This window comes from Aquarana catesbeiana, linkage group LG09, assembly GCF_042186555.1.
Source record: "Aquarana catesbeiana isolate 2022-GZ linkage group LG09, ASM4218655v1, whole genome shotgun sequence".
Classification (NCBI taxonomy): Eukaryota; Metazoa; Chordata; class Amphibia; order Anura; family Ranidae; genus Aquarana; species Aquarana catesbeiana.
Genome location: NC_133332.1, coordinates 79,130,417 through 79,142,910, shown reverse-complemented (window position 1 = coordinate 79,142,910; position 12,494 = coordinate 79,130,417). Strand labels below are relative to the sequence as shown.

Sequence of the window (12,494 nt, the reverse complement as noted above, 5' to 3'; positions counted from 1 at the left end):
ACATTTAGCATGTTACTTTTTTTGGGGGGGGGGGAGCTGATGCCCTCTTTTTAGAAGGTTCCAGCTCCCACTTCCTCCTGGCGCACCGCGGCACTGAGGAGATCACCTCTCCCCCCTCCCTCTCTGTAATCATATGGGACATGTCACAGGGTCCAGATAATTGCCCGGCCAGTCACAGCGCACCGCGCGGCTCACGCTCGGCTCACAGTGGCAATGCCGGCGCCGTAGAGAGGAGGGGGAGACGAGCGGGGCTTCATCCCCCCGCATCGCTGGACCCTGGGACAGGTAAGTGTCCGATTATTAAAAGTCAGCAGCTCCAGTATTTGTAGCTGCTAACCTTTTTCATTTATTTATTTATTAATTTTTTTTAAGAGGAACTCCGCTTTAGGTCCAATTCACAAACAGAGGAGAAAGTAAAAAAAAAACATGCAATATTTACCACCAGGGTTTTGCTCGCGGTATCACATGCGGTGTTTGTCAGAAACAGCCTGAGTCATCGTCGTCGTCACCCCCCCCCCAATAGCTGGTTGCTAAGGAATGGGCCGGGACAGACTCCTCCTCAGCTGTCAGTGGGTTTCCCCCTGCCCAAAAGCACCCCCCCCCCATGTTGAGGGCATGTGGCCTGGTATTGTTCAGGAGGGTGGGGGCATTTGCTTGTCTCTCTCCCCCCCCCCTTCACGTTTTTTTTATGACCTGCCAGGCTGCATGCTTGGATAAGGATCTGGTATGAATTTTGGGGGGGACACCATTTTTTAATTTCATTTTGGTGTGGGGTTCCCCTTAAAACCCATACCAAAGCTGAAGGGCCTGGTATGCTGTGGTGGGGGGGGGACCCCATGCTATTTTTTTTTTTTTTTTTCATATTATTTTTATTGCTGGCATGTTCTTTTTACATTCAGCTGTCAGCTGATAAATCATCTGTTGTTAAGAATGCATCGGTCGGCTTCTTGGGCCGCTCCTTAGCAATCAGCTCTGTGCTATAAAACTGATTTACCTCAAGTTATTTTACTGCCCGTTATTTACCTCTTAGTGAATTGACCCCCATTGTCTCTCTGCCTATTTAGGACCCCCTTCCTGAACCCCTGACACTCACCTTAGCAGCGCTCCATCACCCCTCCAACCCATTTCACGGCATTAAATTCCATCGTGTTGGTGATGTCACTCCCTCAGTCATGTGACAATGCTCGGGCTAATTGATTTGTCTGCTGGACCCAAGCATTGTCACACTGGAGGAGGTCATATGTTTACCCATACCTGGAAGGACCAGGTATTGTCACAGCCTGCAATGGAGGTTGGACTGGTGAGTAGAACTGGGTGATTTTCTCCCCAAAAAAACTTGATTCACGATTCGAATCAAGTTTTTTTTTTTTTTTTTTTTTTTTTTTTGATGGACACCGTGCCGGTCCTGAGGAGCTGCGGGCAGGAATTTTTAGGCGAGGCCGCAGGTTCGGCCTAGTCCGCGGCGTCCAGCCTCACGGACTAGGCCGAAGCCACGGCCTCACCTAAAAACTCCTACCCGCAGCTCCTCAGGACCGGCACGGTGTCAGCGCCGATCCTGGGGAAAAAAGAAAAAAATCAATTTGCTGAAAATTTGAATTGATTTGACCTCTCAACTCGATTCAAGATTCAAATCGATTTTTTCCCCAGCCCTAGTGGTGAGGGAGCACTGCATATAGGGTGGGTATCATAGGTGTGGGGAGCCCTTTCCAAAGACACTGTTACTTTGCCCTGAATGCACAAGGTGGCAGTATCTCACTTTAAGTGACACCCGTGGTAAACACTGGACCCCAGAGCTTTGTATTCACAAGCAATGTATCTGTTTTGAGCACTATATAAGAGATGTAAAAACACCATATTATCCATTTATACATTCATATGAAAAAAAAAAAAGTGGTTGTAAAAAGGGGAAAAAATGAACAGAGCATATCCTTCTATAGTGTGTACTTGCCCCAATCCAAAGCACTGATTGACACCAGTCAATCCCAGGTGATGGCCTACTTCCAGCACACAACAAATGATTGACAGCCTCAGCTGTGCATGTTTTCCTAAGGTACTGCATGGAGGGGGCGTGTCCATTCTTTCCACTCAGGGATCAGGCTACACAGATCTCTCCTTTCTAGTCTGGGCAGTGTGTGACATCAAACCCACCCCCTGCCTGCTACAGCTGAGAAGAATCCTTTGATCTGTGTGTTTTAGAAGAATGTACAGGAGAGATTGCTGCAACTACAGGTACAACTTATGCAGAAGTTTCATCTCTGTGTTTCACCTGAGGACCAGTCACTTCATGGGGTATATGTAAGGCATTACAACCACTTTAAAAGGATTGGATAAACCTAAACACTAGTACTTGAATATCTGCTAATATGCAAATCCCCACAAAGCACCCCTTATGCCCCGTACACACGATCGGACATTCCGACAACAAAATCCATGAATTTTTTCCGACGGATGTTGGCTCAAACTTGTCTTGCATACACACAGTCACACATCTTGTCGGAAATTCCGATTACCAAGAACGCGGGGACGTGCAACACGTACGACGAGCCGAGAAAAATGAAGTGCAATAGCCAGTGCGGCTCTTCTGCTTGATTCCGAGCATGCGTGGAATTTTGTGCTTCGGAATTGTGTATACACGATCAGAATTTACGACAACAGATTTTGTTGTCGGAAAATTTAAGATCCAGATCTCAAATTTTGTGTGACGGAAAATCCAATGGAAAATGTCTAATGGAGCCTGCACACGAATTTCTGACAACAAGCTCCCATCGAACATTTTCCGTCGGCAAATCCGACCGCGTGTACGGGGCATTAGATGGCAGAAGGGAGGAGCTGCATTCTAAGCCAATCAGGATTGTTTTGCACTGCACTTTAAGTCAACAGTTTAATTATACTTACAAGCGGAGGGAGCAGAGTGATGACTGCATCAGTTTGCTGCTGCTCATTTGTCCAGTCAGGATAATCAAAAAGGTTGGTAACCAAACTGTATTAACTTTGAAAAAAAGAAAAGGAGGTCACCAACCTGGCTGTGTGGCTGTCTGGTGGGGATTCTTAGATCACAGGATTGACTGAGCAAAATCACAAAGCATTTGGTAGTTAAAAACGGGTAATATGATTTTAATTTCAATTGTGTATTCATTTGTTTTACTGGATTTCAGCTTACATTTTTGATATCTAGAGATCGCTTATTACCGGTACAAGTTTAACACTTTATTGGAGGAGTCATGCCATTTTCACAAAGAAATGTGCTAGAAGGGATGAGCCCAACAGTTGGGTTTGAACTTTTGCCTTTTCCCCCTTTCCTGACAAACATCATATATAGAAGCAGTATTTCTACCCCTCCTGTATATGGTACAGTGCCTTAAAATAGTATTCATACTCCTTCAAACTTTCCACATTTTGTCATGTTACAATAAAAAACATAGATATTTTATTGGGATTTTATGTGATAGACCAGTGATGGCAAACCTTGGCACCCCAGATGTTTTGAAACTACATTTCCCATGATGCTCACCTACACTGCAGAGTGGATGAGCATCATGGGAAATGTAGTTCCAAAACATCTGGGGTGCCAAGGTTCGCCATCACTGTGATAGACCAACACAAAATGGCACATAATTGTGAAGTGGAAAGAAAATTATAAATGTTTTTCAAAATGTTTTACAAATAAATGTGTGAAAAGTGTGGCAGCCATTTGTATTCAGCCTCCCTGAGTCAATAGTTTTGTAGAACCACCTTTTCGCTTTTTGGGTATGTCTCTACCAGCTTTGCATAGCTAGAGAGTGAAATTCTTTCCCGTTCTTTTTGCAAAATAGCTCAAGCTCTGTCAGATTGGACGGAGAGCGTCTGTTAACAGCAATTTTCAAGTCTTGCCACAGATTCTCAATTGGATTTAGGTCTGGACCTTGACTGGGCCATTCTAACACATGAATATGCTTTGATCTAAACCATTCCATTGTAGCTCTGGCTGTATGTTTAGGGTCGTTGTCCTGCTGGAAGGTGAACCTCTGCCCCAGTCTCAATTCATTTGCAGACTCTAATGCCGCGTACACATGGTCGGACTTTTCGTCTACAAAAGTCCAACGGACGCCGACGGACTAAAGCTGGCTGACAATCCGATCGTGTGTGGGCTTCCCTGGACTTTCAGCGGACTTTCAGTGGACTTTTCCAGCCGCAAATCTGACGGACTTTAGATTTGAAACATGCTTCAAATCTTTACGTCGTAACTACGCCGGACCCAGAAATCCGCTCGTCTGTGTGCTAGTCCGACGGACAAAAACCCACGCTAGGGCAGCTATTGGCTACTGGCTATCAACTTCCTTATTTTAGTCCGGTGTACGTCATCACGTACGAATCCGGCGGACTTTTGTGTGATCGTATGTAGGCAAGTCCGTTCGTAAGAAAGTCTGCCGCAAGTCCGACAAAAGTCCGTCGAAAGTCTGTCGGACAGGCTGTCGGACGACTTTTGTAGCCGAAAAGTCAGACCGTGTGTACGCGGCATAACAGGTTTTCTTCTAAGCTTGCCCTGTATTTGGCTCCATCATACTTCCCATCAACTCGGAGCAGATTCCCTGTCCCTGCCGAAGAAAAGCATCCCAACAACATGATGCTGCCACCACCATGTTTCACGGTGGGGATGGTGTGTTTAGGGTGATGTGCAGTGGAATGCCGCGTACACACGATCGGAAATGCCACCAGCAAAACTCAGATGAGAGCTTTTGGTCGGAAAATGCGACCATGTGTATGCTCCATCGGACTTTTCCTGGCGGAATTCCAGCCAGCAAAAATTGAGAGCATGTTCTCTATTTTGCGATTGGGAAAAGTTCCTATCTGAAAATGCGATCGTCTGTATGCAATTTGAAATGCAACACTTAAGTCATTAACTCAGGTACCTGTGATCTCCCATTCATACACACATCTAAGTGTGTATGGGTATGTGTGTGCGTGCATGTATGCACGCACATACATGCATACAGTCCCCTTTTTATATTTATATTTATTTTTATTTTTATTCTGAGTTTCTTTATACCACACATTCCTTACTATATAGCTTTTAAACATAATGATGACACAATGTTATAACTGTCAATATGCTCTAACATGAACCATATGAGTGTACATAATGGGAGCCCACAATATAAAACAAGTACAATCCTTATGAATCCATATTTTCTACCTATAAGGTTTTATTAGGAGCTCCCTACTATAAATATATATATACACTTTGCAAGTGGACCATATCCAGGAATTACTATTACAACTAACAATACATATTCCCTTTACTTAAAATGACATAGCAGTATTGTCTCACCACACACAAACTTCTAAGTAGGCTATGTCCATCAACCATTAGCAACTAATAATACATGTCAATATAAATCTATTGCTTTTCTCATTAAGTGAGAACTTGTTACTCATTTAAATTATGTGAACTTTTATTTATAGGATTGTTCCTCTTCGCTTCAGTATACCGCTGTGGCCTGTACGCATCCGTGGGAGGCAGGGGTAGGTGAACCTTTATACACACCACTAAAAACAAACATAGAAGAAACCCCCTCCCCCCCCCCCCCCTTTCTCTTCCCCCTCTCATTGGGGAAGTGCTATATATGAGATAGAAGTACCCAGAGAACAGCATCCCTCATCCATGAACACCAAACCAAATGCCATTTCTTTCGCAAGCATTTCTCGCCCCTGGTTGTAACTACCATTATCTCTCTCGCATAAAAATCAACGGTAACATAACAGGTAAGTGATCCATGGATCATTTAACCTACAACTAGCTATTGACATATAGATTTATATGGCAATTGACCAATTATATGTTTTTCAATTAATCTAGATGAACCTTTCTTTTCAACCATGTCCCTGAAGAAGGATTGAATTAGTATGTACCCGAAACGCGTTGGGCTTGAAAAGATTTCCACCATTTAAATGTTCTGTTGCCTGTTAACCTTAATAGATACTACAACCGCGTTGTATTATGTCTACTGTATATGTCTTCGCTGTCTGCAAATGTTTGCATTGTTTTTAATACAAGAACGTTTTGAATAAATATAAATATTGTTTTACTCTATATATGTATGTGTACTTTCCCATTTTACATAACAATTTTTGCAAGTGCCGGTAAAATCCACTCAGGGGAACTCTTTTTTCCTAAAACACTCTTCCATAAAGGCCAGATTTGTGGATCTGTGGACAGATTCTTCCACCTGAGCTGTGGATCTCTGCAGCTCCTCCATGGACCTCGTGGCTGCTTATCTGATTAATGCTCTCCTTGCCCGGCCTGTCAGTTTAGGTGGATGGCCATGTCTTGGTTGGTTTGCAGTTGTGCTATACTCTTTCCATTCTCGGATGATGGATTAAACAGTGCTCTGTGAGATGTTCAAAGTTTGGGATTTTTTTTTATAACCTAACCCTGCTTTAAACTTCTCCACAACTTTATCCCTGACCTGTCTGGTGTGTTCCTTGGCCTTCATGATGCTGTTTGTTCAATAAGGTTCTATAACAAACCTCTGAGGGATTCACAGAAAAGCTGTATTTATACTGAGATTAAATTGCACACAGGTGGACTCTATTTACTAATTAGGTGACTTCTGAAAGCAATTGGTTCCACTAGATTTTAGTTAGGGGTATTAGAGTAAAGGGGGCCTAATACAATTGCATGCCACAGTTTTCAGATATTTGATGTGTAAGCACTTTTGAAGCGGTATTTCTACCCCTTTTGTATATGGTAGCTTCCTGCTGTCACTGCGGGTGGTAGTACCTGCTGTGTCCCCAGGAACGGGGAACATCACCAGGAATCCCTGCCTTGTAAGTAAAGGGTTTGAGACAGTGGTGACTTTCCTCCCTTTTTTTTTTTTCCCCAGTGGGCATTGTAATTGATGATTGATTGACGAGGGAATTTTTTTGGGGATTTTAATTTGTTTTTAATAAAGCACTTATCAAACATTTGTGTGTCTTTCTAGGTTATACATTTTTTTTTTTTTTTTTTGTGTGTGTGTGTGAATGAGTAAGGGTCCCATGTAGCCCATTCTTGTACTCGTAGAGAGAAAGTGGTAGCTGGGGCCCCCCTGTTAAAGGGGGCTTCCAGATTACAATGAGGTTTATGCTGCAGACCCCCACAACCATTGGCTAGGGCTGTGGGAAAAAGAGGTCCTTGTCCCCATCAACATGGAGACAATGCGCTTTGCTGTTGGGGAACCCCTCCCTCCCATGTTAAGGGAATGTTACCTCGTATGGTTCAGCTGTACGCTTGTTTTCTCCATCCCATTTTGTGTCCAGCCAGGCTGCATGCTTGGATATTGATTCTGGTATGGATTTGAAAGGGGACCTCATGATTTTTTTTCCCCCCCAGAATGAATCAAAAACACATTGGTTCATGTTCCCCTGGGCCGTGTCCACCCCTCTCATGCAATTTAATATTTTATTTTTTTGACAACCCCTTGACTATTAGCCCAGTAAATGAGGATTTTTAACTTGACAGATTCTCTTTCCGTAAATTTCAATGGGGTTTGGAATTCAAAGTTCAACAAACCCATACCCAGGGTAGTTTGGCTCATCCTTAGTTGGTACGAATGAACCCTTAAGCCGGCCATAGATGGTCCGAATCTCGGCTGGTTCTTTAGGGAAGATTCGAACCATCTATGGGCAGGCTGAATGTACCCAAGTTGATCGATGGATCAACTTGGGTACAACCAGCCTGTCGGCTTTTACATGTGATTATTGCTAGCGGCTTTATTTGCCGCAAGCAGTAATCCCTGTATTCAATGGCTCTGAGGGTGGTATTTGATGGGGGAATTGAGCAATTTTGTTTTGGGTTGCAGGAAAGAAAATCACTCCATCTATGGCCGGCCATGGAGAAAGCCAAGTGTCTGACTGTTCTGTGAGATATCTGCCTGTGTTTGGCAACCCTTAGGCTTCATGTACACTACATCTCCTAAACTTGAGTTTGGGAGCTTTTGACTTTTTTTTTTTTTTTTTGCCAAAGCTCCTAAACTCAACTCCATACATGGTTGTGTGTCCATGTACACATAGGCTTTTAGCAGAGTTAAGAAGCTGCTGCGGTTAGGTGAGGTTCAACCTCCCTCTGCTGAACAATGTTCCTCTCCTGAGCAATGTTTTGGAGTCACACAGGACCTCTTCGTCAGATGCCAGAAGAAGTCCTACAAGACTCCGAAACGTTGCAATTGTCTTTGTGATGTGATCTCTTTCCAATAAAAACCTTTGGACGGTAACTGAAGATCCTTTGTGTGCTGGCAAATATGAACGCTTTCTTGATGTTTTCAGGATCCACAGCTGGTAATGGCTACAGCACCCACCATTGGTGAGCCTTGTTTCCAGGAACGTGTGTGATAGGAATACAGACACAAATGTTATTTTTTTTTAGGAACAGGTTCACCTACTGGGCTTCTTAGTCACTATAAAGGGTGACTAAGAAGCCCGATTCCAATAAATGAATCGTCATCAAATGTGAACTTTGATACAGAACGGCAGGAATCTCTTCTTTCTGATTCTAACTAATCAGTTAGGGAAGAAACCTCTCCTGTAGAAGCAGAGACTTCTTTTGAATAATTGCATGCAGCCTCTTGTCAGGAAATACATTGTTAGAATGTTAATATGATGTCTTTTACCACTGCTCAACTTAAGTCTTACATTATGATGTTTAAATCTAAAACAAATAAAAATCTACTATGCATTTCTTGAATTGACTCCAGTGTTGTATAAGGTATCTACCATGGATTATTTTACTTTAAAGGAAACCACCATGAATGAGAATTATTTATTTATATAGCGCTGTCAATTTACGCAGCGCTTCACATATATATGGTACATTCAAATCAGTCCCTGCCCTCAAGGAGCTTACAATCTAAGGTCACTAGCTCACATAAGCACATACTAGGGCCAATTTAGACAGGAGCCAATTAACCTACCAGCATATCTTTGGAGTACTCGGAGGAAACCCACGCAGGCACAGGAGGAACTTTCCAACTCCAGGCAGGTAGTGTCTTGGTTGGGATTTGAACCACTGACCCCAGTGTGATGCCCCAGAATTACACAGGTAGTAGTGCATTCTAAATCTATAAAAAAAAAACTCCTGGTTCTTAGTGCCGCCTTCTGAATTAGGGAAACATTATAATATGCCAGGACTCCACATTCTGGGAGAGTGAAGTCACCAACAACTGACCTAAATTCCAGAAAATGCTAAAATTGTAGAGCTATTCTATCTGTGAGAAAGGTGCCATTTTTTTTTTTTTTTATCTCAGAAGGGAGACTACCAGGGCCTATGTGAAGCAGAATTTTACTAACACCTTGCCTTATGCTCTCTTACCTGCTTTAGGTTGGTAAAGCATCTCAGTCTGTAATAATCCCCCTTTATCCGAAGTTGTACCTCAATTTCTCTACAAGATACCCATAGTCTTTTGGGTTGATTGAATGCCTCTCGTAGTGCATTGAAGCAGTGAGTGATGCTGCCGATATGTCAGTGCCACTCTCTACATCAGCCATAGAGGTCTACAGGAGGAAGACCCAGCACATCACATGAATGCCCACTTCCTGTACAGTGTATGTATATAAACATCCTGGACGGGAAGCTGTTATATCGGGATCATACTGCAGCCATGATCCTGGTATCAATTTTTACAGCCAGAGACTGTCTTTCATGTAAAAGTGATCTGAGCTGCTTCATAGGCACCCGATCACTTCTACAGGGCTCAGAAGGGGATCTCTCTCCCGCTGCCGTTCTCAGGCTCTCCCATCCCACCTGGGAGCCCGGGACCGCTGCAAGCAGTTGGGTTGGTTGCTCACAAAGGAGAAGAAGAAACATCAGTTCCCCCATCAACTCTGTGACAAATGAAGCCAGAAGCAATGAGGATTTTGTCACTTCCAGGTTCAGTACTGCCAACCAGGGAAGCATTTGGTTGTACCGATCTGTGTTTGATCAGATGTTTTGAAGGGCAGATGAGGGATTAGGGCTCTAAAAGACCTCTGACCTCTCCATAAAGAGTACTCGTCGCTGTCAAAGTGATGATGTTGTTCTTCCCATGTGATAGCAATAAAGTTGAAGGGAAAAAAAAAAAGATAATACACCCCTGTGCTCGTGTAGAAATGCAAACGCCCATGTAGGTCCGGGAATGCATATGCACACAGGGTTCGCATCACACGTGAACATTGTTGGAAGCTGCCGCTCACTTTCTGGGCCAGCTATTAGTTTCACCACTCCCCGCATAGAAATAAATGGGCAGCGCTGCCAAAGTGCCTGAAAAGCACTTCGGTAGCGGTACTTTTAGGGCACATTTACCATTTCTTTGGCCAAAAAGCGCAGCTAAAACTACGGTAAAGCGCCGCTAACGCCCGACGCGGCTGACAAAGGGCTCTAAGACTGAACTTCATTTGCACAGACGGTGATGTCATAGTTGCCAGCATAGAACTAGGATGCTGCTTGTGTGACTGAGAAAGGGTCAGCTTTCTATCTGGCAGTGGAAAACCTCTACGCTTGGCTACTATACCTCGTACTGATGAATGGAGGACAGAAGGCGGCAGATTGTACTCCACATTGATGAGAAGATCCAGATATCAGGATTCTCTCCTGAAGCCACACAGCACAGTCCACATTAATAATCAATACCCTCTTCAGCTCTGGGGGGGGTGGGGGGTAGGGAAGTAGTGTAGAGGTTTATTTCCGCGCTATACAGCATAAACAGTTTACAAAATGCTTTACCTACTAAGTATTCACATCAATCACTGGTTCAGCAGGGACCTTACAATCTAAGGTCTCTATCTCACATATACATATTAGGGACAATGTAGACAGGTCCTATTTAACCGACCTGTATTTGGAGTGTGGGAGGAAACATACACACACCCCATGCAGGTAGTGTTCTGTCCATGATTTGAAAAAAGGATCCCAGTGCTGCAGGGCAGAACATCCAACCACTAAGTCGCTGGGTTATTAGTTCCGCTACCTGATTCCTGGTACCTGTCCAGCCAAGCACAATGTACTCTTGTGTATATTAGTCAATCAAGCAAGTCAACAGCTAAAAACAAAATAACCAAATAGTGCATTTCTTTAATTCTGGTCTCCTCATGAGTTGCAAGACCCACACAGGAGTCTGTTACGTTTGTTTATTCTATGCAGAAGTTACAACGTTCTGTACACCTATTATTATAAATCGGGGTTTGTAGCACTAAAGGGGCTTGACTCGGCTTTCTCTACTTGATGCAAAACTGTAGGACAGCTGAATACACAGATAAAAAGGATATTTGCAAATGTTTTACCCTGGTAAAATGTTTCTAAATCTGTTCAGCCAGTTTTGAGATTCATTCTCACTATCCAGTCACATAGTGACTTAAAGCTGAACACTGAGCAAAAATATACATTTTATATTTTACTCAAAAGCCAAAAAGGATATACATTCACTTTGTGTATACCAAATGCCTTCACAAGCCCAGATATTACTTTGTAAGGGTAGTATTGATATCATGACTGTTCTGTGCATAGGCTGTACAAAAAGCAGAACTTTTGGAGGTGCCTAGCAGGCCGCACTAACTACAGGATGCCTGCAGAAAACTACAGGGAGGGGTGAAATAAAAACAAGACCGGTCACACCGCACAAGGAGAGAGCTGCAGTAATCAGTCTTTACTTCGGGACACTCCAAGGAAAAGATTCACGCTGGCTTACTGCACAGATCTGCCTGTGCTAGCTGTGTGTAAATCACAATACAGGCAGAACAGAATTGAAATGATTTGGGCAACTAAAACAGTTCAAATATACACCCACAAACACTTTATTGGAAACACCTGTATATCTGCTTATTCATACAATCTGGTACCCGAGCACGTGGCAGCAACACAAAGCAGAGTTTTGGCAGAAAAGAAAACGCTTGAGCTTGAATTCATTTTAAGGCCTCATGCACACTGGACGTTTTTTGACATTTTTACAGCAGTTGTTTTTGGCTGTAGGCGTTTTTTTTCTACAGTCATTAAACTCTCCATCATGTTATCCTATGTGTCGATGCACACATAGGCTGTTATCTGCCTGGGCAGTAGTTTTTGAGCAGTTAAAAAAAAAAAAAAAAAAACCTCAAAACTAGTGAGTTCTGATAAACGCTCAAAAACGTCGCTCACCAGCATTTAACATTTTTGATTCATTGGAAAAAAACAAAAAAAAAAAATGCTAAAATGCTAACGCGGAAAAACGCTATTGCAAAAGCTTTGAAAAACTCACTGCAAAGCTACTGGCGTTTTTATAACGTCCAGTGTGCATGAGGCCTAATAGCCAGAATAAATGATTATTCTGGCCAAAGAAATGAATTAACTCTCAAACGCTTGACACCTGTAAACGTGCCTAAACGCACTTTTACAAGCGTCAGGCTTTTTTTTTTTTTTTTTCTGCGAAAACACTGCTGCCAGGAGGGTTGCCAAGAGTCCTGTGTGCATGAGGCCTTGGTGTTGACATCATTAATCCATGGACCCAACCTGCTTTGTGTCAACAGTTCAG

At 43.2% G+C, this 12,494-nt stretch overlaps 1 long non-coding RNA gene across 1 annotated transcript; it reads left to right on the top strand.

Moving 5' to 3' along the window:
* Positions 1-1,539: 1,539 nt before the first annotated feature.
* LOC141107828 (uncharacterized) lies at positions 1,540-8,701 on the top strand. The gene is made up of 2 exons (XR_012235971.1): positions 1,540-5,502; positions 5,837-8,701. It is a non-coding gene; the product is annotated as an uncharacterized lncRNA (long non-coding RNA).
* The last annotated feature ends 3,793 nt before the right edge of the window (positions 8,702-12,494 follow it).